Here is a 23,819-nt window from a genome sequence, read left to right on the forward strand (position 1 = left end):
CACAATATGTCTAGTTACCGTCTGTCACCATACAAAGTTATTACAATACGATTGACTATGTTCTCTATGCTGTACATGGCATCCCTATGACTTATTTTAAGACCCGAAGTTTGTACCTCCTAGTCCCCTTCACCTATCTCGCTCATCGCCCCAACCACCTCCCCTCTGGCAGCCACTAGTTTGTTCTCTGTATCTATGAGTCTGTTTCTGGTTTTTGTTTGTTCACTTATTTGTTTTTTTTTTTAGATTTTACATATAAATGAAATCATACAGTATTTGTCTTTTTCTGTCTGACTGCTTTCACTTAGCATAATACCCTCTAGGTCCATCTATGTTGTTGCAAATGGCAAGATTTCATTCTTGTTTATGGCTGAGTAATATTCTATTGTATATATAAACCATGTATTCTTTATCAATTCATCCATCAATGGACATTCAGGTTGCTTCCAGATCTTGGCTACTGTAAATAATGCTGCAATGAACATAGGGTTGTATATATGCTTTTGAAGTAGTGTTTTCATTTTCTTTGGAAATATACCCAGAAGTGGAATTGCTAGATCATACGGTAGTCCAATTTTTAACTTTTTGAGGAAACTCTGTACTGTTTTCCATAGTGGCTGCACCAGTTTATATTCTTATCAACAGTGCACAAGAGCTGCCTTTTCTCCACATTCTCTCCAGCACTTGTTATTTCTTGTCTTCTTAACAACCATTCTGATGGGTGTGAGGTGATATCTCATTGTAGTTTTGATTTGCATTTTCCTGATGATTAGTGATGTTGAGCATCTTACCATGAGCCTGTTGACCAACTGTTTGTCTTCTTTGGAAAAATGTCTATGCAGGTCCTCTCCCCATTTTTAAATCATATTATTTGGGTTTTTTTCGATTCAGTTGTATGAGTTATTTATATGTGTTGGATATTAACCCCTCATCAGATATATCATTTACAAAGATCTTCTCCTATTCAGTAGGTTGCCTTTTTGTTTTATTGATAGTTTCCTTTGCTGTGCAAAAGCATTTTAGTTTGCTGTAGTCCCATTTTTCTATTTTTGCTTTTGTTGCCCTTGCCTGAGGAAACTCATCCAAAAAACATATTGCTAAGACCAATGTCAAAGATTTTACTGCCTATGTTTTCTTCTAGGAATTTTATGGTTTCAGGTCTTAATTGGAGTTTATTTTTGCATACGGTGTAAGAAAGTGGTCCACTTTCATTCTTTTGCATATAGTTGTCCAGTTTTCTCAACCATTTATTGAAGAGACTGTCTTTTCTTCCTTGTCGTGGATTAATTGACCATATAAACATGGGTTATTTACTGGGCTCTCTATTCTGTTCATTGATCTATATGTTTGTTTTTATGCCCATACCATACATTTTTATTACTATAGCTTTGTAGTATAGTTTGAAATAAGGAAGCATGATTCCTCCAGCTTTGCTCTTCTTCCTCAAGATTGTTTTGGCTATTTGAGGTCTGTTGTTATTCCATACAAATTTTAGGATTATTCGTTCTAGTCTTGTGAAAAATGCTATGGGGATTTTGATAAGGATTGCATTGAATCTGTAGATTGCTTTGAGTAATATGGACATTTAACCACATTAATTCTTCCAATCCATGAGCATGGTTTATCTTTCTGTTTATTTTTGTTGTCTTCAATTTCTTTCATTGATGTCCTATAGTTTTCAGAGTACAGGTCTTTCACCTCATAGGTTAAGTTTATTCCTAGATATTTTATTCTTTTTGATGCAGTTGTGAATGGAATGGTTTTCTTAATTTCTCTCTTGGCAATTTATTAGTGTATCTAAACACAACCGATTTCTGTAAATTAATTTTGTATCCAGCAACTTTACTGCATTCATTTATTAGTTCTAATAGTTTTTTGGTGGAGTCTTCAGGGTTTTCTATATATAGTATCATGTCACCTGCAAACAGTGACAGTTTTACTTCTTCCTTTCCAATTTGAATGCTTTTTATTTCTTTTTCTTGCCTAATTGCTGTGGCTAGGACTTCCAATAGTATGCTGACTAAAAGTGGCAAGAGTGGACATTCTTGTCTTGTTCCTGATCTTAGAGAAAAAGCTTTCAGCTTTTCATTGAGTATGATATTAGCTGTGGGTTTGTCATATATGGCCTTTATTATGTTAAGATACATTCCCTCTATACCCACTTTCTTGAGAGTTTTTATCATAAATGGATGTTGAATTTTGACAAATGCTTTTTCTGAATCTATTGAGATGATCATATGATTTTTATCCTTCATTTGGAATAAATCTCTCTTGATTGTGGTGTATGATCCTTTTAATGTATTGTTGGATTTGCTTTCCTAACATTTTGTCGAGGACTTTTATATTTCTGTTCCTTAGGGATATTGGCCTGTAATTTTCTTTTTTGGTTGTGTCTTTGTCTAGTTTTGGTATAGGGGTAATGTTATCCTTGTAAAATGAGTTTGGAAGTGTTCCTTCCTCTTAAGTTTTTGGAATAATTTGAGAAGGATAAGTATTAACTCTTCTTTAAAAGTTTGGTAGAATTCACCCATAAGGACATCTAGTCCTGGACTTTTGTTTATTTGGAATATTTGATCACTGATTCAATTTCATTGCTCATAATTGATTTATTCAGATTTTCTATTTCTTTGTAATTCAGACTTGGAAGATTATGTCTCTAGGTATTTATCCATTTCTTCTAGATTGTTATTTTATTGGCATATAATTGTTCATATTAGTCTCTTATGATCCTTTGTATTTCCGTGGTATTGATTGTAACTTCTCCCTTTCATTTCTGATTTTATTTGTTGGGCTCTCTTTTTCCTTGATGAGTCTGGCTAAAGGTTTATCAATTTTTTAAAATCTTTTCAAAGAAATCAGCTCTTAGTTTCATTAATCTTTTCTACTGTCTCTTTGGTCTCTATTTCATTTATTTCTGCTCTGATGTTTATTTCCTTCCTTCTACTAACTCTGGATTTTTTTTTTTCTTTTTCTAGTTCCTTTAGGTGAAAAGTTAGATTGTTTATTTGAGATTTTTCTTGTTTCCTGAGGTAGGCCTGTATCACTATGAACTTCCCTCTTAGAACTACTTCTGCTGCATCTCATAGATTTTGGAACATTGTGTTGCCATTTTCATTTGTCTCAAGGCATTTTTTGATTTCCTGTTTGATTTCTTTGTTGATCCATTGGTTGTTTAATAGCATGTCATTTAGTCTCCGTGTGTTTGTGTCTTTTCCAGTTTTCTTCTCATAATTAATTTCTACTTTCATAACATGGTCAGAAAAGATGATTTCAATCTTCTTAAATTTATTGAGACCTGTTTTGTGGCCCATGTAGTCTATCCAAGAGAAGGTCCTATGTGCACATGAGAAGAATGTGTATTTTGTTGTTTTGGGGTGGAATATTCTGCATACAAGTATTAAGTCCATCTGGTCTAATGTGTTGTTTAAGGCTGATTTTTCCTTACTGATTTTCTATCTGGATAATCTATCCATTGCTGTAAATGGGGTGTTAGAGTCCCCTAGTATTACTATATTGCTTTCAGTTTCTCCCTTTAGGTTCGTTAATATTTATTTTATATATTTTTGTGCTCTTCTGTTGAGTACATATATGTTTATAAATGTTATATAGTCATGATGAGAGGAGCTGCACAGGGCATGGACATCAGATGGTGGGACTCACTAGGGGTCAGTCTGGAAGCTGGCTCTCACACCAGGCTTAAATCACCTCTTCCTTCTTCACTCTACAGCAATAGTTCTCAAACCTGGATGATATATAGAATCATCTGTGAAGTTTCTAAAAGTAAAGATGTTTTATGAAAACCTGAGATTTTTTTTTTCGGTCATGCCTAGAAACCCATATTTCAGTCTCCCAAAGCAATCCTTCTGATCACAATGGGAACTTATAGTCTATCTGATTTTGACACTTAGTTTCTGGCCCAGGGCATCTCTTTTAGATTTTGTTCCTGTGGGCCAGGCCACCTGAGGAGGATCCTGCAATGCAAGAAAAGGAGCTCCTGTGTTAGTTCAGAAACTGCTTTTTTTTTTACCTTGCTCCTCTTCTGGCCACCTTTAATCCTGGCTCCTCTCCTTCTTACTTCTATCTGACCAATTGTCCAACTGGCCACTTTTCATGGATCTAGACTTAACTTAGACTCCTATCCCTAGAAGAGAGTGTTTCCGAAGACTGAAAAATGGCCTCATGATCTCCCACAACCATGTATGGCCTACAGCCATGGGAATGTGTGTGTGTGTGGGATTGTATTTTAACTCTCTCCATCTCAAGAACGGAGGTTATACAGGTCAGCTTGGCAATTCTTTAGGTGTGCTGGACGCTCTAAACATCCAGCCCTTGTCTGTTTTCTAATGTAGTGGTTGAGAGCACAAGCTCTGGAGCTGGACTTCCTATGTTCAAATCCTGCCTCTTCTATTTGCTGTCTTGTGATTTAGGTCAAGTTATCACAGTTTCTGTGGCCCTGGTCCTGTGTGTGGCAGCAAGTGGGAATGGCTCTTGTCCCTGCTTATTTTTCATCATCTGTCCTGGCCCAGGGGTTGTGGTGTTTGTTGCACATGCAGCAGTCTGTGCAAGAGCTTAGAGAGGGGTCAGGAGCCTGATCCTGTTGGGCTGACAGGCCGTGATAAGGAGGGGTTGGATTAGGGATTCATGAAGGAAGAGTGAGCGTGACCTACTGATGAATTCCAGCAAGAGTCCCATAGTATATGGGAAGGAGGAGTTACTGAGGATTCTTAGGGTTTAAATTTGAAAATGGGGGAAATATTGGTGCCATTTTCTGTGACGAGGATGACTGAGGAATCCACAAGTTTGAGGGGAGTTGGTAAGAGTTTTGTTTTGATTTTATTAAACTTGAGACTCCTTGTAGACATCTACATTAGCACTGACATATTTGAGTTTGGATCTCAGGGAAGATGTTGTGCCTAGAAATAAACATTTAATAATCATGGGTATTTTGATGTTATAAAAGCCATGGGACCAATGAGGTGACCTAGGGTGCAACAAGAGGTAGATGATGGCTGAGAACTGAGCTTGGGGGCTCAGTCTAGAGGGCCAGGAGCCAGAAAATGGCCCTGTAAAGGAGCTGTCACTGAGAAAGAAGCATCTCAAGGGGGAACATGGGTTCTAAGGAAAGAATATTTTAAAAGTGAGAGATATTAGAACATTTCTATGTTTATGATGATAACGCAAATGAAAGGGTTAATTGATGCCAGAGGGAGAAGAGATAATTACAGGAGAAAAGTCCTTGAGTTGACAAGAGGAGATGGAGTCCAGAGCACAAGTGGAGGGGTTGCTCAAGGAAAGAGCAAAGACAGTTTGCCAGCTGCCATGGAGAGAACAGGGAGTTGATGATTCTAGGTACAGGGAGTTTAATAGATGTGGTGGTGGGAGATTATTGCCTCTATTTACTCAGTGAATTAAGAGGAGACGGCATGGATGGAGAGTGAGGGAGGAGGAGGTGCGGGAAGTTCATGTTGTGAGAAGTTATGAAATAATATTGAGGGAAGTAAGAGAGTAAAGGGGTTCTAGAAATGTGGTAGGATCATTGGGCAGGGTATAGCCCCCTTGGGATTTATGCTGTAAAGGGAGAGGCCAGCAGCACTAACACCACGTTGATGTCACATACTTGCAATATGAGGAATCTCACTTGTTGCTCAGCCCCGTCCCTAAAGGGATGGCTATACCAGGAAGCTATAGTTGAGCTGAGCTAAATAATGTGCCTCCACTCTAAAAACCTTGGAAGAGAGCTACAGGAGGGGAAACCATGCTGAGCTCTAGGACAGATGACCTCGTGGTGTATGAACAGATGGAGCATTTATGTCACTGTTGCTTGGAACCAGCAGCAGTGATGGCGATGATAGAAAAACAGCCAGGAAGTGTCTGAGGGCCCCAGCATTTCCCCTGACTAAGGAAACAGCTTCCTAGCCAGGGCTGCCTCCCTCCACACTCAGCACTGAGAAGAAGACAGTGAGCACAATGGACATAGGCCTGCATTCCTGAGGCTCAGAGTCCAGAGGCCATTTTCCATGCACTAGTCCAGGGGGGCTGCTTTACCGACCAATCGTCAGAAGGTTCTTGACTGTACCCCAGCCTTTGATGCAACAGAAGCATTTGGAATTGGAAGGCCAGCTTCACTCTGTGTGCTACTAGATGTACCCCAAATCAGGAGGCAAGTTGGCTAGGTGGTCCTTAAACCAGGACTTCACCTGACAATTTTCTTCAAGGTTGTACCAGCAGCCCTGACTTCCTCAGTGAGGAAATGTAGCTCCTGGCCATAAAGTCCATCCTTCAGGTCTACAGACCTCCCACAGCAGGGATATGACTAGCCATGTGAATTGTCAGGGCATTGGAGCTTCCAGAATCTGCAGTCTCTAGCAGCCAGCCAGCAGTGAGGCAGTAGGCCCTGTCCTTTCAGCACATGGAGTTCAAGTTTCCTGAGATGTCTTCTTGGGTTTTGTCCAGAAAACCACAGTATCAATAGGGTGATATATCTACCCAGAGATCGTGGGACACATCTGTCCAGAGATCTTCACAGTCCTTGTCTTAGCTCAGAGCATCGTAATGAAATGCCATAGTGGCTTAAACAACAGAAATTTATTCCTTATGGTTCTGGAGGCTACAAAGTCCAAGACCAAGGTACCAGTAAGATTTGGCTGCTGGTGAGGATTCTCTTCCTGGCTTGTAGACAGCCACCTTCTCGCTGTGTGCTTATGTGGCAGAGAGAGAGAGAACTTCTATCTCTTTCTCTTTTATAAGGACACAGTTTTACTGGATCAGGGTTCTACCCTTGTGACCTCACTTGACCTTAATCAACTCTTTTTTTTCCCCCTTTTTTGAGGAAGATTAGCCCTTAGCTAACTTCTGCCCCCAAGCCAATCCTCCTCTTTTGGCTGAGGAAGACTGGACCTAAGCTAACATCTGTGCCCACCTTCCTCTGCTTTATATGTGGGATGCCTGCCACAGTGTGGCTTGCCAAGTGGTGCCATGTCCACACCCAAGATCCAAACCAGCGAACCCCCAGTCGCCGAAGCAGAATGTGCGCACTTAACCGCTGTGTCGCTGGCTGGCCCCTAATCAACTCTTTAAAAGCTCAGATAAAAATATCTGATCTAATTGCAGGCTCAGCTTCTCCCAGAAATGTGATTTTAAGAGGTCAGTCTGAAGTTTTCTGGTCAGTACCAATGAAGTGATCTGTCACAGTCCTTTCTATCCTCAGAGGAAGAAGATAAAGACCCCTGCCATCCCCTTCCCCAGGAGTAGATGGGCCGGCCTAAAAATAATCCTTTCTTTTCTTTTGCTAATAGCTCTCTTGCCCCACCCTCCTTCCTATAAAAACCTTCTACTTTGCACAACCCTATGGAGCACCCTTCTATTTGCTAGGTGGGATTGCTGCCTAATTCATGAGATGTTTAATAAAGCCAATTAGATCTTCAAATTCACTCAGTTGAATTTTGTTTTTTAAGAAGCCCTACCTGGACCTGACAGTCCCTTCCAGAGTCCCAAGCCAGAATGTGTCCAGGAACATTTGGCTGCTCTACTGGATTACCCAGCCATGGCTCTGGAAACAAAAATGGGCAGTGAAAGTAGATCATGAGGGGTGTATGCCCTAGAAGATGGGTTTCTGACTCAGCACTCCCCTGGGCCAACCCTGCTCTAGGATCAGGGAGCTCACTTTGGTTCTCTGGATTTCTGGGGCTTTGCATCAGAGTGGGTGTGTTTTGCTATTCAGAGTTACATGCCCTGGGACAAAGGGTTGATGTTGTGAGTCCTGAGGCTGCAGCACCTTTAGAGGAGAACAGCTGTTTTGTCAGGCTTTATTTTTACTTTTCTGGCTGTCCTGACACCATGACACCATTTCAGGCATGGGATGTGCACAGTGAAAGGTAACCAATTCCTCTCAGGCTTGGCTCAGGTCCAGCAGGGAGCTGTGTTTCCTGAAGGCCTTCTCTTCCTGCTGCCTCCTCGGATTCACTGTTTGACACGAGCACTAGGGAAGGAGCAGGGAGTCTGTTGCTTGGCATTGTTCGGATTTTAAGTGTTGGCTCAGCTGATTTTCCTCTGTTCTTGCTAGGACTAGCAATAAAAGCCCAAGTTGAATCTGCCTAGAAAGACAAGAACTTTATAGACTCAGAACCAGGAGTTCAGCATGTTTCTTCAGCAATAGCAGGATTCTGATTCTCACCCTTATTGTCAGGAAGCAGTTTCTCTCCATCTGTCAGCTCTGCTTTGCTCTGTGAGGCTTGTCCCTGGTGGTGGGAAAGATGATCTCTATAGATTTACATGATTCCTACAGCTTACAATTTGATAAAGAAAGAAAATTTTGTCTCCTAATGCCTTATCCCTCTCCCTGAATAATCTGATTGGTTTTGCTTGGATCATATGTTCACACCTTAACCAGTCTCCATGTCTGGAGGGACGTGGCACACTGATAGGCCTGCCTCGGCCCTAATAGCACTATGTCAGGTACAGAAGTTTCCATAAGAAAGGCATGTGTGGCAGACAAAAGCGTAAATACATCTGCTGTTTAACCTCTCCGCTGCACACACCTGAGGTCCCCAGGTGAAGGTTTTGCTGGGGTGTGTCAACACACACAAGAGCACCAGTCATCACACCTGCTACTTTCAGGACAATAGGATCACTTGGCTCCCGCTGCCAACTTCACATGCAGATGTTCTCTGGACACCTCCATTCAGGAGACATTGCCGTTTTGGTTTTCATCCCTTGTTCATCATACTTCTAACATCTTTGCTGCCTTTGGGTTCTAACCAGCACCCTCATGAACAATGGGATACAAGGGTGGAGAATCAAGGAACCCCGCTCTCCCATCCTGCTCTCTCTCTCTGTGGTATTTGTTGGCCACAATCTTACAGCTTCAGCTCACCACAAGGTGGCCTTCTGCCAGTGCATTTTTAATTTTCTGGTAAGTAAGTTCCTTGATTTACCCTTTTCTTTTCACCATGACCTGTTCTCCAGTGTGCCCCCCATGTTTTCCTCAGACTCTACCTTCCCAGCAGAGGGAGCCCAGGTGGTGAGGGGTGTTGGTGGGGAGGTGGATAGTAGCCAGGATGGCCTGGTTTCTTTGAAGTCATATTCCTGGTTTCATGGAGCTTGAGGAGAGGATTTTGGATTTTAAGTATTTTCTGCTCTTTGGGTGAAAGCCCAGGGCCCCCCCTCCCTCTTGCCCTCCCAACATTCATCATTGTGGAAATGGTGACATGGTGTTAGAGTTGATTGAGAGGGAAGAACGTGGAAGAAAAGAGGTTGTATTGCAGGATCACAAAATATTTGTATAGTTATTTAATGTGTTTCTCCTCCATGAACCCACAGCACCATGAGGGTAGGAGTTGTGTTTGTACTGATTATGAGTGCATCGTGGCCTAGCATGGCACATAGTAGTCACTGAAAATATTTCATGAATGAACGAATTAATGATTGAATTCCATCTAGAAGGAACTTTAGAGAATGAAATGAAGCTAACATCATTTGTACATTACTTTTCAATTTTCAAAGGACTTTCATGTTCATTTTCTCATTTGATCCAAACGTGTGAAGTCATTAATATTTGCATTACTCTGACAATGATGGTCCCATTCAGGAAGGCAGATGGACATGCCCACAAGAACTTATGTCATCAGTGCAGAACTGGGATTGCAGAAAGCAGTCTTCTGACTTACTCCATCTTGTTCAGCTTATTAGTTTCTCAGATAAAGAAACTAAGGCCTAGAGAGGTAAAATCGTCTTCCCAGGGTTACACAACTAGCTTACATGAAAAACTAAATCACCATGAGAATCTATCAGGTAAAAATAAGCAGTATTTCCCCCAATTGTTTTCCTCTGGTTCTTTCATTTTGGTCCAAGGCAGATTCTGTAGCCACTGTGTGAATATGCTTTCCCCACCAAGATGTTCCTTTATGAAAAGTGAAATAAAATTGAATTTGGGGTCTTCATTTATGTGAATATTGAGAGGCCATCAATCTTATTTGCTATTCACATTCTTGTAGGATAATTGTGCCTCTGCCTAGTAAAGACAATTTAGCATGCTTTTTCACATCCTTTCCAGTATATTCAAAATGAGAAGAAATAATTCCAGTCTGAAAATGGTTTATATTTATGTAAGGGTTTGGAAGAGAAGCCCATGGCTAGGAGTACTAGGTGTGAACATATCCTTGACCCCTGTTCCACAGAATTGGGAACTAAGAGAGAGGAAAGATTGACTGGGTCCTCCCAATGCATGAGAAGACAATGGGCCTTTGAGATCCAGTTAGTCTCTGGGTCCTTATAGTTGCCCCCATGTCTTAATCCTATTGCACTGAAAAAAAAGCATCTCCATGTTTTCCCTTGCATATTACTACTGGGCATCACTCAGGACTTCCATGATGGAGCAGGACAGACAGGGCCTTGATGGTACTTAGAAGACAGTCTAGTTATTTGCAGTTAGAATATTAAAACAAAAAGAGATGTCAAGATAGCAGCTTAGGTAGACTCTGAACTCACCTCCTGCCATGAACAAAACCAAGTTACAACTATTTTTGTAACAATTACTCTTTAGAGAGAACCAAAAACTGGATAAAAAGAACCCCAAAATAAGGGACAGTCCTGACTGAGGAGGAAGAGGCAGAAATTCCTGTCTGGAGAGAAAAAGTCACCTTTACAAGCTGTGGAGCTTCACAGCTGGTTGGCCAGGAAACTAAGGTACACAGCCTTCCCTGGAGGAGTGTGGGACCTGAGCAGGGAAGTGTTGCTGCTATCAGCATCCTTTGGACTCAGCACAACTGAGATGAGTCTCATAATATCTGGCTTTGCTGGCTATTAACTACAATGGGGAATACCCGTAGAAAAGCTATGGGACATAAGTGGAAAAAAGCCAGCTTTTAAAGGGCCCGCACACAAATTCACCCAGTTTGGGAAGTAGCCTAAAATCACCAGAGAGTAGGTGTACAGTCCTTTGGTTAAAAGAGACTCACCGGATAGGCTCTGGGTACATCTCAATGAGAGGTGAGACCTATCCAGGGACTAAGACATTGGCAGCAGCCATTTGTTACCTACTACAGGCATGTAGACACAGACATGGTAGACACCATTGCAGTTCTTACCCTGGCCTGTTAGCCCAGGGTCTGACTCACCCACTAGAGTGCCAGTTTAACCCAACTCAGCCAGGACAGGCAACCTGCACCACCCAATGTCAAGCCCTTGGGCAACTTTTCTGCCTGCACACACTGGATGCCTGGATCCTCTGCAGACAGGCAAGTGGGTCTGCCTCTGTTGGCCAGGGCATGCATGAGGAATCAGTGGAGAGTGTGGGATATTGATGGAGTGTGTGTGGGCCTCTTCAGTGGGGCAACTGGGTCTACTCTAGGGGGTCGGGAAGCGTGCATGAGCCAGGACTGTGTTGACAGTGGGTATGGACCTGTGTGTTACGGGGCTCATCAGTGGCAGAAGAGTTTTGCTTCTCAAACAGGCACATCAGGGATTGGTCCCACCTTCCAAAGCCTGAAACTATTGCGTACTCCTGTGCCTGGGTCCAGCCCCACTCAGCTGCAATCCTTAGAAAGATGACATCAGCATTGCAGGCCAGAGGCCTACAGCAATTGTAAGCCTCTGAGCCTAGCAACAAGCTGCACTTGGGGCCTACTCACGTAGAAAAACTGCAACAGGAATATGATATTAGACCTTACAGCCAACTGTGCTGGGGCTCCCCAAACCTGATAAACTGACTGAAGGGTCCATAGCAGCAACACACAGCTGAGATCTACAGTGAGCCAGTCAGGGGGACAGCCTAGACTCCCTGGGAACCTGCAGCAAGAGCAACCCTGACACAACAGAAGGACACATGTAGCCCACACAGGAATCACTCCTGGAACATTTGGAACTGGTGATGAGAGGGAAGCACACTGCAGGGCCTCAAAAAGTGTATCCTACATAAGGCCACTTCTCCAAGACCAAGAGACATAGCTGACTCACCTAATACGTAGATATAAGCACAGACAAAGAGATAAACTGAGGAGGCAAAGGAATATGTTCCAAGCAAGGGAACAGAAAAAAATCCCAGAAAAAAGAGCTAAATGAAAGAGAAATAAACAATCTGCCTGACAAAGAGTTCAAGCAAAAAGTCATACGGATGCTCCCTGATCTTGGGAGAAGAATGGATGAACACAGTGAGAATGTAAACAAAGAGTTGGAAAATATAAAAAAGAACCAATCAGAAATGAAGAATACAATACTGGAAATGAAAAATTCACTAGAGGGACTCAATAGCAGACTAGATGATACAGAAGAATGGATCAGTGAGCTGGATGAAATAGGGGAAATCACCCAAGCTGAACAGATAAAAGAAAAAAGAATTTAAAAGAACGAGAACAGTCTAAGGGAACTCTGGGACAACTTCAAGTGCGCTAACATTCGTATTATAAGTATTCCAGAAGGAGAAGAGAGGGACAAAGGGGCAGAGAATCTATTTGAAGAAATAATAGCTGAAAACTTTCCTAACCTAAGGAAGGAAACAGACATCCAAGTACAGTAAGCACAGAGAGCACCAAACAAGAAAAATCCCAAGAGGCCCACACCAAGACACATTATAATTAAAATGTCCAATATTAAATATAAGAGAGAATCCTAAAATCAGCAAGAGAAAGGCAACAAGCGACATACAAAGGAAATCCCATACAGCTATCACCTGACAGAAGAAACCTTGGAAGATAGAAGGGATTGGCATGATATATTTAAAGAGCTGAAAGGAAAACAGCTACAGCCAAGAATATTCTGCCCAGCAAAGTTCTCATTCAGAATGGGAAGGGTGACAAAGAGTTTCCTAGACAAGCAAGAATTAAAGGAGTTTATCACCAAGAAACAAGTTCTGCAAGAAATGTAAAGGGACTTATTTAAGTGGGAAGGAGAAGACCACAAATAGGAGTAAGAAAATTATTTTTTTTAAAAAAAAAGGCAATACAATTGCTGGTAAGGCAAAAATATAGTAAAGGTAGCAGATCAACAACCTGTGAAGATAATATGAAGATAAAAAGACAAAAGTGCTAAAATTACCTATTTCAATGAGAAGAGGATAAAGGATACACACACACAAAATAAGAGGTTAGATATGATGTCAAAGATGTAAAATGTGGGAGGAGGAGAGCAAAATAGTACAGCTTTCAGAAAGCACTCAAACTAAAGAGACCATCAACTCAATATAGGTTGCTATATATGTAGATTCTTATATATGAACCTCATGATAATTACAACACAGAAACCTATAATAAATGCACACATAATTAAGAGAAGGGAACCCAAACATAATTCTAAAGGAAGCTATCAAACCACAAGGGAAGAGAGCAAGAGAAGAAGAAAGGAACAAAGAAGAACTACTAAAACACCCAGAAAAAAGTAACAAAATGGCAATAATATTATTCATATTTTTTAGCTACTTTAAATATTTTTCAGTACATATTTTTCAGTAGCTACTTTAAATGTCAATAGACTAAATGCTCCAATCAAAAGGCATACGGTGACTGATTTGATTAAAAAAACAAGACGCATATATATGCTGCATATAAGAGACATGCTTCAGAACTCAAGATACTCACAAACAGAAAGTGAAGGGATGGAAAAAGATACTCCATGCAAATGGCAAAGAAAAGAAAGCAGGGGTAGCAATCCTTATATCAGACAAAACAGATTTTAACACAAAAACTGTGGCAAGAAACATAGAAGGGCACTACATAATGATAAAGGGAATAATCCAAAAAGAGAATATAACACTTGCAAATATGCACCAAACATAGGCGCACTTAAATATATAAAGCAATTATTAACAGACATAAAAGGAGAAATAGACAGCAACACATTAATACTAGGGGATTTTAAACCTCCAGCTACACCAATGGATAGATCATTCAAACAAAAGGTAAATAGGAACAATTGACCTTAAATGACACATTATACCAGATGGACATAGTAGATATATACAGAACATTTCATCCAAAAACTGCAGAATACACATACTTTCTGAATGCACATGGAATATTCTCCAAGATTGGTCATATATTAGGCCACATAACAAGTCTCAATAAATTTAAGAAGATTGAAATAATACCAAGCATCTTTTCTGACCACAAAGTTATGAAACTAGAAATCAACTGGGGAAGAAAATCAGAAAATCCACAAATATGTGGAGATTAAATAAAAGGCTACTGAACAATGATTGGATCAATGAAGAAATCAAAGGAGAAACCAAAAAATACCTAGAGACAAATGAATATAAAAATAAAACATGCCAAAATCTATGGGATACAGCAAAATTAGCTCTAAGAGGGAAGTTTATTGCAATATGGGCCTACCTCAACAAACAAGAAAAATCCTAAAGAAACAATATAACAGTGCACCTAAAGGAACTGGAAAAAGAACAAACAAAGCCCAAAATCAGAAGAAGGAAGGAAATAATAAAAATCAGAGAAGAAACAAATGAAATAAAGACTAAAAAACAATAGAAAAACTCAATGAAACTAAGAGCTGGTTCTTTGAAAAGATAAACAGAATTCGAAAACCTTTAGCTAGAGTCACCAAGAAAAAAGAGAGAAGACTCAAATAAATGAAATCAGAAATGAAAGAGGAGAAATTACAACAGACATCTCAGAAATACAAAAAGTTTCAAGAGAATACTATGAAAAGCTATACAACAATAAATTGCATAAACTGGAAGAGATGGATAAATTCTTAGAATCATACAACCTTCCAAACTGAATAAAGAAGAAATAGAGAATTTGAATAGACCAATCACCAGTAAGGAGATTGAAATAGTAATCAATAATCTCCCCAAAAATAAAAGCCCAAGACCAGATGGCTTCCCTGGTGAATTCTACCAAACATTCAAAGAAGACTTAATACCCATCCTTCTCAAACTCTTCCAAGAAATTGAAGAGGAGGGGAGGATTCCCAACTCATTCTATGAAGCCAATGGTACCCTGATACCAAAACCAGACAAGGACAACACAAAAAAGAAAATTACAGGCCAATATCATTGATGAACATCGATGCAAAATTTCTCAACAAAATACTAGGAAATTGAATACAACAATACATTAAAAAGATCATACATCATGATCAAGTGAGATTAATTCCAGGGATTCAGGGATGGTTCAACATCCGCAAATCAATCAATGTGATACACCACATTAACAAAATGAAGAATAAAAATAACACGATCATTTCAATAGATGCAGAGAAAGCATTTGACAAGATACAGCATCCATTTATGATAAAAACTCTGAATAAAATGGGTATAGAAAGAAAATACCTCAACATAATAAAGGCCATATATGACAAACCCACAGCTAATATCATTCTCAATGGAGAAAAACTGAAAGCTATCCCTCTAAGAACAGGAACCAGACAAGGATGCCCACTTTTACCATTCTTATTTAACATAGTAGTGGAAGTCTTAGCCAGAGCAATCAGGAAAGAAAAAGAAAGAGATCCAAATTGGAAAGAAAGAAGTGAAACTGTCACTATTTGCAGACGACACAATTTCATATATAGAAAACCCTAAGAATCCACTAAAAAACTTTTAAAAATAATAAATGACTACAGTAAAGTTGTAGGATACAAAATCAACATACAAAAATCAATTGCATTTGTATACACTAACCATGAAGTAACAGAAAGAGAAATTAAGACTACAATCCCATTTACAATGGAAACAAAAAGAATAAAATACCTAGGAATAAACTTAACCAAAGAAGTGAAAGATCTGTACACCAAAAACTATAAACTTTGAAAGTAATTGATGAAGACGCAAAGAAATGAAAAGATATTCTGTGCTCTTGGATCAGAAGAATTAACATAGGTCAAATGTCCATACTTCCTATATCAACCTACAGATTCAATGCAATCTTTATCAAATTTCCAATGACATTTTTGAACACAAATAGAACAAAGAATCCTAAAATTTATATGGAACAACAAAAGAACTGGAATACACATAGGAATCCTGAGAATAAAGAACAAAGCTGGAGGTATCACACTCCCTGATTCCAAAATATACTACAAAGCTATAGTAACCAAAACAACATGGTTCTGGCACAAAAACAGACACACAGATCAATACAACAGTATCAAAAGCCCAGAAATAAACCCATACATCTATGGACAGCTAATTTTTGACAAAGGAGCTAAGAACATACAATGGAGAAAAGAAAGTCTCTTCAATAAATGGTGTTGGGAAAACTGGACAGTCACATGCAAAAAGAATTAAACTAGACTACTACCTTACACCATACACATAAGTTGACTCAAAATGGATTAAAATCTTGAGTATAAGACCTGGAACCATTAAATGTCTAGAAGAAAACAAGGAGTACACTCTTTGGCATTGGTCTTAGCAGCACATTTTCAAGTACCATGTCTGACTGGGGAAGGGAAACAATAGAAAAAATTAAAAAATGGGACTACATAAAACTAAAAAGCTTCTGCACAGCAAAGGAAACCATCAACAAAATTAAAAAGCAACCTAAAACTGGGAGAAGATATTTATGAACCATATATCTGATAAGGGTTTAATATCCAAAAAATATAAAGAACTCATACACCTAAACTACAAAAAAACCTAATAACCCAATTAAAAAATAGGCAAAAGATCTGAACAGACATTTTCCCAAAGAACATCTACCATATGATCCAGCTATTCCACTGCTGGGTATTTATCCAAAGAACATGAATGCATAAAGATATATGTACCCCTATGTTCATCACAGCATTATTCGCAATGGCCAAGACTTGGAAGCAACCTAGGTGCCCATCAGGGGATGAATGGATAAAGAAGATGTGGTATTTATACACAATTCCATATTCAGCCATAAGAAATGCTGAAATCTGGCCATTTGTGAAAACATGGATGGACCTTGAGGGCATAATGCTAAGCAAAATAACTCAGAGGGAGAAGGTCAAATACTGTAGAATCTCCCTCGTAAGTAGAAGATAAAAACAATGTTAAACAAACAGAGAAACAGAGATTGGATTGGTAGTTACCAGAGGGGAAGTGGGGGGGGGGGGAGGGTGAAAGGATTGATTAGGCATGTGTGTGTGGTGATGGATTGTAGTTAGTGTTTGGGTGGTGAACATGTAATCTACACAGAAATTGAAATATATAAGAATGTACACCTGAAATTTATATAATGTTATAATCCAATATTTATGCAATAAAAAAATAAAAACGAAAACAAAAAAAAATGCCTTAGAAGCACCTTCTGGTCTCAGTCACCTCACTAAGTCACCTAATTAAAAGGGATTCTTATCTTCGTAGGGGGTTGGGCATTGCTGCTTTGAAAGAGAAAAATTTGATGAGAAATTGTTGTATTAGGTAGAACTATTTACTCAATTCTTCAGCAGCAGACAATAAATTACTGAAGGCTTTAAAAAATACTTTATTACTTGTCCTTGATGAGTTTACTTGTTCTTAAATATTAGAGATGTCTCTGCCCTGCTAGATAGCTTCTCCTGTTGGTAATATTTTCAAATAGAATAATATAATCTAAGAGACTAGATTTTACTTTAAACAATGAACAAACTGCTCCCTATGCTTCTGTGGCAAACATGTTTGTGGCCCAAAGTATTTGCCACTCCACTTCATTGAAGGATTATAGAACCATGCAGAACTCAGACATGGGCATGTGACTGACTTGTACCAATGAGGAATGAGATAAGTTGGCCGTGTTATTCCTGGCAGAAAGTTTATGAGCCAGCGTGATCCCCTCTCCTAGATGGAGTATCTGTTCTCGGGTCCAGGAGAACAACAGTGCAAAGATGATCAGCTGGTCCATGGTGTACGTAAAACATGAGCAAGAAATAAGCCTTTGTTGCTGAGCACCACCCAGACTTGGTGTGGTTACTCCAGCATGACTCCGCCCATCCTACTGAAGCAGGGTCCAGTGGTCTTTCCCAGGACTTTCTAATAGTATTCTCTCATTTGGATATTCCTTTTTGTTACCTGGATATTCTGTTTAGTGCCTTTGGGGGAAGACAAGTGTTATGCTTTCTGTGGTTTTATCCAAGTTCCTCAATATTTCCTCTCCAATCTCAATTCCAGTCCACTGTCATGAAGAATTGTTTTCAGATAACTCTCGGCTTTGATGGTGTTTTCTTCTTTAATCTTCTCACCCTACTCTTACTGTCATTATGAAGGATTTGATTACAGGCAAAAAAAGGTTTTATTCTTTTTAGAGATTTTATTTTTCCTTTTTCTCCCCAAAGCCCCCTGGTACATAGTTGTGTATTTTTAGTTGTGGGTCCTTCTAGTTGTGGCATGTGGGATGCCGCCCCAACATGGTTTGATGAGCGGTGCCATGTCCGTGCCCAGGATTCAAAACAGCAAAACCCTGGGCCGCCGAAGTGGAGCACAGGAAATTAACCACTCGGCCATGGAGCTAGCCCCAAAGAAGTTTTAATATATACAGTTTTATGTGTTCCTTGTATTTTTTTATTTTCTTACAGTAGGTAACACAGGTCATTATTTAATGCACAATATTCTTTTGACAATTTTTTTTAAAGATTGGCACCTGAGATAACATCTGTTGCCAATTTCTTTTCTTTTTTTTCTTCTTCTTCTCCCCAAAGCCCTGCAGTACCTAGTTGTATATTCTACTTTCAGGTCCTTCTGGTTGTGCTATGTGTGATACCACCTCAGCATGGCCTGATAAGCAGTGCCATGTCCGCGCCCAGGATCCCAGTCAGTGAAACCCTGAGCTACCCAAGTGGAGTGTGTGAACTTAACCACCTGGCCATGGGGCCAGCCCCACAACAAATATTTTTTTAACATCATTACTGATAGTTACACTATCTGGGGAGCAGATGAGAATATACAGCAATGTATGAGGGTTCCATTCTCCCCACATCCTCTCCAACACTTGTTCTTTACTGTCTTGTTAATTATAGCCATTCTGACCGGAGTGAGGTGATATCTTCTTGTAATTTTGATTTGCATTTCCCTGATAGTTAATGATGTTGAACATGTTTTCATGTACCTGCTGGCCATCTGTATATCTTCTTTGGAGAAATCTCTGTTCAGATCTTTTGCCCACTTTTTAATTGGGTTGTTTAGATGTATGAGTTCTTTGTATATTTTGGATATTAATCCCTTATCTGATATATGGTTTGCAATATCTTCTCACAATTGTTAGGTTGCCTTTTCGTTTTGTTGATGGTTTCCTTTGCTGTGCATAAGCTTTTTAGTTTGATGTAGTCCCATTTGTTTATTTTTTTTATTTTGTTTCCCTTGCCCGGTCAGACATGGTACTTGAAAATATGCTGCTAAGGCTGATGTCAAAGAGAGTGCTGCCTATGTTTTCTTCTAGAAGTTTCATGGTTTCAGGTCATACATTCAAGTCTTTAATCCATTTTGAGTTGAGTTTTGTGCACGGAGTAAGATGATGGTCTACTCTCATTCTTTTGAATGTGACTGTCCAGTTTTCATAATACCACTTATTGAAGAGACTTTCCTTTAGCCATTGTATGCTCTTGGCTCCCTTGTTGAAAATTAGCTGTCCATAGATATGTGGGTTTATTTCTGGGTGCTCGATTCTGTTCCATTGCTCTGCATGTCTGTTTTTGTGCCAGTACCATGCTGTTTGCATTACTATAGCTTTGTAGTATATTTTGAAATCAAGGAGTGTGATACCTCCAGCTTTGTTCTCTTTCCTCAGGATTCCTTTGGCTATTTGGGGTCTTTTGTTGTTCCATATAAATTTTAGGATTCTTTGTTTTATTTCTGTGAAAAATGTTGTTGGAACTTTGATAGGGATTGCATTGAATCTATAGATTGCTTTAGGAAATATGGACATTTTAACGTTGTTAATTCTTCCAATCCAAGAGCACAGAATATCTTTCCATTTCATTGTGTCTTGTTCAATTTCTTTCAACAATGTTTTATAGTTTTTGGTGTATAGTTTTTTCACCTCTTGGGTTAATTCCTAGGTATTTTATTCTTTTTCTTTCAATTGTAAATAGGATTGTAGTCTTAATTTCTCTTTCTGCTACTTAGTTGTTAGTGTATAGAAACACAACTGATTTTTGTATGTTGATTTTGTATCCTGCAACTTTACTGTAGTCATTTATTATTTTTAAAAGTTTTTTAGTGTATTCTTTAGGATTTTCTATATATAAAATCATGTCATCCACAAATAGTGACAATTTCACTTCTTTTCCAATTTGGATCCTTTTTATTTCTTTTTCTTGCCTGATTGCTCTGGCTAAGACTTCCAATACAATGTTAAATAAGAGTGGTGACAGTGGGCATCCTTGTCTGGTTCCTGTTCTTAGAGGGCTAGCTTTCAGTTTTTCTCCATTGAGAATGATATTAGCTGTGGGTTTGTCATATATGGCCTTTATTATGTTGAGGTATTTTCTTTCTATACCCATTTTACTCAGAGTTTTTACCATAAATGGATGTTGTGTCTTGTCAAATGCTTTCTCTGCATCTATTGAGATGATCATGTGATTTTTAGTCCTCATTTTGTTAATGTGGTGTATAGCATTGATAGATTTGCAGATGTTGAAACATCCCTGAATCCCTGGAATGAATCCCACTTGATCATGATGTATGATCTTTTTAATGTATTGTTGTATTCAATTTCCTAGTATTTTGTTGAGGATTTTTGCATCGATGTTCATCAGTGATGTTGGCCTGTAATTTTCTTTTTTGTGTTGTCCTTGTCTGGTTTTGGTATCAGGGTACCATTGGCTTCATAGAATGAGTTGGGAATCCTCCCCTCCTCTTCAATTTCTTGGAAGAGTTTGAGAAGGATGGGTATTAAGTCTTCTTTGAATGTTTGGTAGAATTCACCAGGGAAGCCATCTGGTCTTGGGCTTTTATTTTTGGGGAGGTTATTGATTACTATTTCAATCTCCTTACTGGTGATTGGTCTATTCAAATTCTCTATTTCTTCTTTATTCAGTTTAGCAGGTTGTATGATTCTAGGAATTTATCCATCTCTTCTAGTTCATCCAATTTATTGGTGTATAGCTTTTCATAGTATTCTCTTGAAACTTTTTGTATTTCTGAGGTGTCTGTTGTAATTTCTCCTCTTTCATTTCTGATTTTATTTATTTGAGCCTTCTCTCTTTTTTTCTTGATGAGTCTAGCTAAGGATTTGTCAATTTTGCTTATCTTTTCAAAGAACAAACTCTTGGTTTCATTAATTTTTTCTATTTTTTTTTAGTCTCTATTTCGTTTATTTCTGCTCTGATTTTTATTATTTCCTTCCTTCTACTGATTTTGGGCTTTGTTTCTTCTTCTTTTTCCAGTTCCTTTAGGTGCACTCTTAGATTGCTTATTTGGGATCTTCCTTGTTTGTTGAGATATGCCTGAATTGCAATAAACTTCCCTCTTAGAGCTAATTTTGCTGTATCCCTTAGATTTTTGCATGTCATATTTTCATTTTCATTTGTCTCCAGGTATTTTTTTATTTCTCCTTTGACTTCATTGACCCAATCATTGTTCAGTAGCATTTTGTTTAATCTCCACATTTTCCTGGCTTTTCTGATTTTCTTCCTGTAGTTGATTTCTAGTTTCATACCTTGGTGGTCTGAAAAGATGCTTGGTATTATTTAAATCTTCTTAAATTTATTGAGAGTTATTTTGTGGCCTAATATCTGATTGATCCTGGAGAATTTCCACGTGCATTTGAAAAGAATGTGTAGTCTATGGTTTTTGGATGGAATGTTCTATATATATCTACTAAGTCCATCTGTTCTAAGGCCAAAGTTTCCTTATTGATCTTCTGTTTAGATAATCTATCCATTGGTGTAAGTGGAGTGTTAAGGTACCCTACTATTATTGTATTACTGTCTATTTCTCTTTTTATGTCTGTTAATAGTAGCTTTATATATTTAGGTGCTCCCATGTTTGGTGCATAGATATTTACAAGTGTTACATCCTCTTGTTGGATTGTTCCCTTTATCATTATATAGTGCCCTTCTTTGTGTCTTGTTACAGTTTTTGTTTTAAAGCCTATTTTGTCTGATATAAGTATTGCTACCCCTGCTTTCTTTTCTTTGCCATTTGCATGGAGTATCTTTTTCCATCCTTTCACTTTCAGTTTGTGAGTGTCTATAGGTCTGAAGTGTGCCTCTTGCATGCAGCATACATATGGGTCTTTTTTTTTTATCCAATTGGCCACCCTATGCCTTTTGATTGGAGCATTTATTCCATTGACATTTGAAGTAGGTCTTGATAAAAATTTTTATTGCCATTTTGTTTCTTTTTTATTTTCTGGGTGTTTTAGTAGTTCTTCCTAGTTCCTTTATTCTTTTCTTGCTCTCCTCCCTTGTGGTTTGATGGCTTTCTTTAGTAATATGCTTGATTTCTTTCCTCTTACTTATTTGTTTACTTATTACAGGTTTCTGGTTTGTGATTACTATGAGGTTTCTATATAATATTCTACATATATAGCAATCTATATTGAGTTGTTATGCTCTTTAGCTTGACCTTTTTCTACAAGCTCTGCCCTTTTAATCCCCTCTTCCCACATTTTATGCTTTTAAATCATATCTAATCTCTTATTTTTCTAAGTCTATCCATTACCTTCCTATCACTGTAATAGGTAATTTAGTACTTTCATCTTTTAACCTATAAATCATCTTCATAGGTGGTTGATCTGCTACCTTACCTGTATTTTTACCTTTACCAGTAATTTTATTGCCCATTTTTTTTCATAATTTTCTTATCCCTATCTGTGCTCTTCTCTTTCCCACTTAAATAAGTCCCTTCACATTTCTTGTTGAACTGGTTTGGTGGTAAACTCCTTTATTTTTTGCGTGTTGTGGAAGCTTCTTATCTCTTCTTCCATTCTGAATGATCACCTTGCTAGATAAATTATTCTTGGTGGTAGGTTGTTTCCTTTCAGCAACTTAAATATGTCTTGCCACTGTCTTCTAGCCAGCAGGATTTCAGCTGAGAAGCCTGCCAATAGCCTTATGGGATTTCCTTTGTATGTCACTTGTTGTCTTTCTCTTGTTGCTTTTAGGATTCTCTCTTATATTTAATTTTGGACATTTTAATTATAATGTGTCTTGGTGTGGTCCTCTTGGTGTTCATCTTGTTTGGTGCTCTCTGCGCTTCTTGTACTTGTTTCCTTCCTTAAGTTATGAAAGTTTTCAGCTATTATTTCTTCAAATAGCTTCTCTGACCCTTTGTCTTTCTCTTCTCCTTCTGGGACACCTATAATCCGAATGTTAGCACGATTGATGTTGTCCCAGAGTTCCCATAGACTGTTCTCATTCTGTCTAATTCTTTTTTCTTTTGTCTGTTCAGCTTCAGTGATTTCCTCTAGTCTTTCTTCCAGCTCACTGATCTGTTCTTCTGTATCATCTACTCTACTATAGAGTCCCTCTAGTGAATTTTTCATTTCCAGTATCATATTCTGCATCTCTGGTTGGTTCTTTTTAAAATATTTTTCTGATTCTTTGTTGACATTCTCACTGTGTTAATCCAGTCTTCTCCCAACATCAGGGAGCATCCTTATGACATTTTGTTTGAGCTCTTTGTCAGGTAGATTGCTAATTTCTGTTTCATTTATTTCTTTTTCTGGGGTTTTGTCCTGTTCCCTTGCTTGGAATGTATTCCTTTTCCTCAACATACCTCTTTCTCTGTGCTTACATCTATGTGTTAGGTGAGTCAGCTATGTCTCCTGTTTTTGGAGAGGTGGTCTTATGTAAGAGATGGCTTTTGAGGCTCAGCAGTGTGCTTCCCTCTCATCACCAGTCCAAATGACCCAGGAGTGACCTCTGTTTAGGCTACTTTTGTCCTTCTGCTGCAGCAGGGTTACTCTTACTGCAGGTACACAGGG

Source organism: Equus asinus, chromosome 1 (assembly GCF_041296235.1).
Source record: "Equus asinus isolate D_3611 breed Donkey chromosome 1, EquAss-T2T_v2, whole genome shotgun sequence".
NCBI classification, from domain to species: domain Eukaryota; kingdom Metazoa; phylum Chordata; class Mammalia; order Perissodactyla; family Equidae; genus Equus; species Equus asinus.